Source organism: Grammomys surdaster, unplaced genomic scaffold, assembly GCF_004785775.1.
Source record: "Grammomys surdaster isolate TR1022 unplaced genomic scaffold, NIH_TR_1.0 125600, whole genome shotgun sequence".
In the NCBI taxonomy this organism is placed as follows: domain Eukaryota; kingdom Metazoa; phylum Chordata; class Mammalia; order Rodentia; family Muridae; genus Grammomys; species Grammomys surdaster.
The window spans coordinates 1,420,666-1,424,639 of NW_021620443.1; positions in this window are offsets into that span (position 1 = coordinate 1,420,666).

A 3,974-nucleotide genomic window follows, 5' to 3' on the forward strand; every position below is an offset into this window, starting at 1 on the left:
TCCATCTGCCACTGAGACCACCTCTTGCCATGCTTTAGCATTGATTGTATTTTTAGAGGGACACTTTTCATAGCAGATCTTATAATTTGATTTACTTCAAACTACGGAAGGAGATAAACCGGGGCAGATATGTAGACGATTTTATGTCCAATCTTCCTCAGGCTTTGGAGTGCTGATTGAGGAAATATTTAACTCCCCTGCCTCCAGATACATCAGCCATTCTGCTCACATGCCACAGAGTGCTTTCAGTAGCAATAACTGTCACTCTGCTTTTGGTCTCTCTGACAGTGAGCCTCACACCAAAATAAGATCAGTTAGCACATTAAGCAATACATTCCAAATATTAGGTGCTTTCCCGATGGAGTCCTGATGGAATTTAAAATACATATATATATGATATTAACGGGTAGAGTATTCAATCAAATGGTTTTGTTGCTAAAACTCAATATCCCACCATCAGACATGAGGCCTAGAGAATGCAGAGTAGTTGTGGAAAAATTCTGGAACTTTCAGCTAAGATACAGCTGCCATCAAAAACATTCTGAGGCACATTGTTGATTTAAGAGGAAGCCCACAGAGTATTTGGAACTTTCATTTTCCCAGAATCTGCTCAGATTTGTGCATGACAATTTCCCGTGTGATTTCCCCCACTTCTTGCCTCTGCTTGCATTTGTTCATGAATTAATTTCAGGCTGTTACTCTCTAAAAAAAAATTACTAGCCATCAATTCCATTTACTGGGTCAACTCACTTTATATGCATCGTCATTAAACTCATGGTAATTGTCCCTTTCTTTAGTGACAAGAACTTTGCTTTCTGTAAATAAGAAAGCAGAACTGATTCACTTCTTCCTGCATGTATGCATGTGTGTGGAAAAGGTAACATCCTGTCTTCAGTGCTATTGGGAATTACTACTGGCATGTTTTGACTCATAATGTTGAATCTTAATCAGCTGATGAAAAAAAATTAGTTTCATCAGCTGATGAAGGCTTAGGGTAATGAGTCAAAACATCCTGATAGGCTTTTCAGCAGCCAAACATGGGAGTAGAGTGCTTCACCTGACACATTGTCTCTTACTGCTGTCCAACAGATAATTTTCTGGTCTCTATATTTACCACCATGGAGCAACCATACCATGACATAGGACAGGAAAGGGTTGGAAGGTCAAAAGCACTATCTTTTTTGGAGGACATGTATCATGTTTATTCTTACTGAATTTTATAGCATGAAAACATGTACAATGTGAATTTGCAATTGTAGCCATTTTTAAGTATATACTCTGAAGCATGGGTTACATTCTCATGGCTGGGTAGCACTTACTAATGATCTATTAGTAGTATCTTGTAAAATGGAAATGCTGTTACACCCCAGGATTCTACTCCTCTGCCCTGTCACCAGTGATTAGCAATTTATTTTCTGTATCCATGAGCTGGACTTTTACAGCTTCTCTGTATAAATGAAACCACTCAGATGTTCTTTCTGGCTGGTGTATTTCATTTAACACAATATCTTCAAATTTCACCCAAGTTGTGGCTCAAGTCAAAATCTCTTGCCTAATTAAAGCCGGATAGCATCGCATTGTATGCATGTCTATCCACATTATAGGTGAACCTTTACCTCTTGTCAATTGTGAATAATGCTGAAGTTGGTATGGATGTAGGAACGGCTCTTTAAAAGTTTCTTTTCAGTGTGGTATGTCTATGTGTGTATGTAGTGTGTGTATGTGTGTGTGTGTGTGTGTGTGTGTGTGTGTGTGTGTTTCAAATTACAGTAGATCCTTTTCCATGGTCTAGCCTGGTAAATCTGACTATCCTCCCCTCTATGAACTCCCACATCTAGAATGAGTCCTGCATCTAGTGCTCTAGCCTAATCTCTCAACCCTTCCCTGTGCCACAACCAAACTTTAGGCTTCCACTAAGATTCATAAACCTGCCCCTGACCCATGGGACCCTATCACCAATTATCCACTTCTCCCACCTATCAGATCCTTCATGTCCTTCTCTGACTCTACCCTAATTCTTCCCTTTACTCACCCTTCTCAATAGCCAGATCTATTCCCATACTCCAGGCTTGCACCAGGACTCACATCCTGTACACACAGCCCAGTGATTTGTGTATCTCTGCCTCATTTCCAAGTTCTAGACCCAGCCTAAACACATATCTACTCCACAAATACTTGACCAGCCACGTTTTTGCTAGTCTGTTTATAATAGCTAGGAAATGAAAACAATGCAAGTGTCTTTCAAATGATAAATGGATAGTAAAAATGTACATATACAGGTTGGAATACTATTCAGTGGCAAAGAAAAAAATGACATCATGAAGATTGCAGATAAAAAGATGGAACTAGAAATGGTCCTATTGATTATGGTAGCCTTTAACCAGAGAGAAAAATGTTGTATGTTTTCTCATTGAAAGGTCCTAGATCCTAATCATCAGCTGAGTGTACTTTGCCTCAAGTAAGTACAGAATCCTGGAAAGTAAAACGTGAATGTTGTGGGGGGAGTGGGTGTGTGTAGGAACCATATGTAGGGGAAATAGAAGAGTGCAAATAAAGGACACTTTAATTACTCAGGAAGAGGGAGATAAACGGATAAGGCAGGGTAAAATAATAGTAGTGATGTCTCAAAAAGTCATAATGAGCCATACTGTTAGTTATCTACCTAAAAATAACTATAATTCATGTAAGTTAGTATATAAATATACATATCTAGTTTAAAGGAAAATTTCACATTGGCAATGACAAGATTCCCTCCAAGAGATAATTGCTATCTAACAAAATCTCCAAATCCAGGCACAAGAAGCCCTCTTTTGAGTTGTTGGTCAGAGTTATCCAAGAGATTCCCAAAATATTTTAGCCTTTTGCTTTTGGCTTTGTTTGTTGCCCATCCCTACGTTCACAGCAGAGGTAGAATGTACGTTCCTCTTGCTGAAGACACTATACACTTCAGACACAGGGTCAAAGGTCTCTGAGCTGGAACCAACCTGAAAGCCTCCTCCTTGAGGAATAGTTCTCATGGTACCTGAAGAGATCATGCAAAGTTCCAAAGGAGGAACACAATGAACAGTCATACCTCCTTAAGAGCCAAAATAATGAACAGCATGACCCTATAGCCCTAAGGGTGCAATAGCGACATACATACTTGAGTAGTAACCAACTGCTCTCTAATTTGACTTAATATTTGTTCATCAAGAAGGAAATCATGCCTAGTACTGGAAACCTATCTAAACACCCAGGACTAGTGAGGTCATGAAGAATCACTTAGTGCCACTTTCTCAAACAGCATTATCCCCAGCTATATTCTAAATATTTGTCCTTATACCCACAGTTACATATAATCCTCACCCCAATCAAGGAAACTTCTCTTTAAACAGATGGAGACCATTACAGAAAACCACAACTAATCAATATGCAGAGTTGTCGAGCCAGGTCCCAGTGGATATACTCTCAACACAACTTCTGTATCTAAGGCTTAAGGATCATTTTGGAAGAAGAGGCAGATGCATTGTAAAAAGCCAGAGGAGCAGGGAGTCTGTTATGGTATTGTCTGCTAGTGTCTATCAGGAATGTCAGAAGCTACACAAAGTCTCACTCGGATGATTGCCAAAAACTGAGGCAAAAAAGATGGTATCAATAAACATGCTAACATGGACAGGGGCAGCTCATAAGACCCTGATCCTACACAAAGAACTACAGGCAATTAAGGCATGATGAGAGTGGAAGAAATTATCTTCCTCAAGGAGTAGCACATCAATTGTTGAATTCTTTTTTCAACACTCAATGAAAAAACATACAGATACAAATACAGACTGAGCAGGTTATGGTCAACTATTTAAAACACATAAAATAATATATTATATAATATACACACATTATAATGATTTATACACATATGCATATGAAAACAATTAATAAAAAAAACAGGTCATGAATTTGCAAGAGAGAAAGTTAGGGCTATAAGGGAGGTTTGAGAG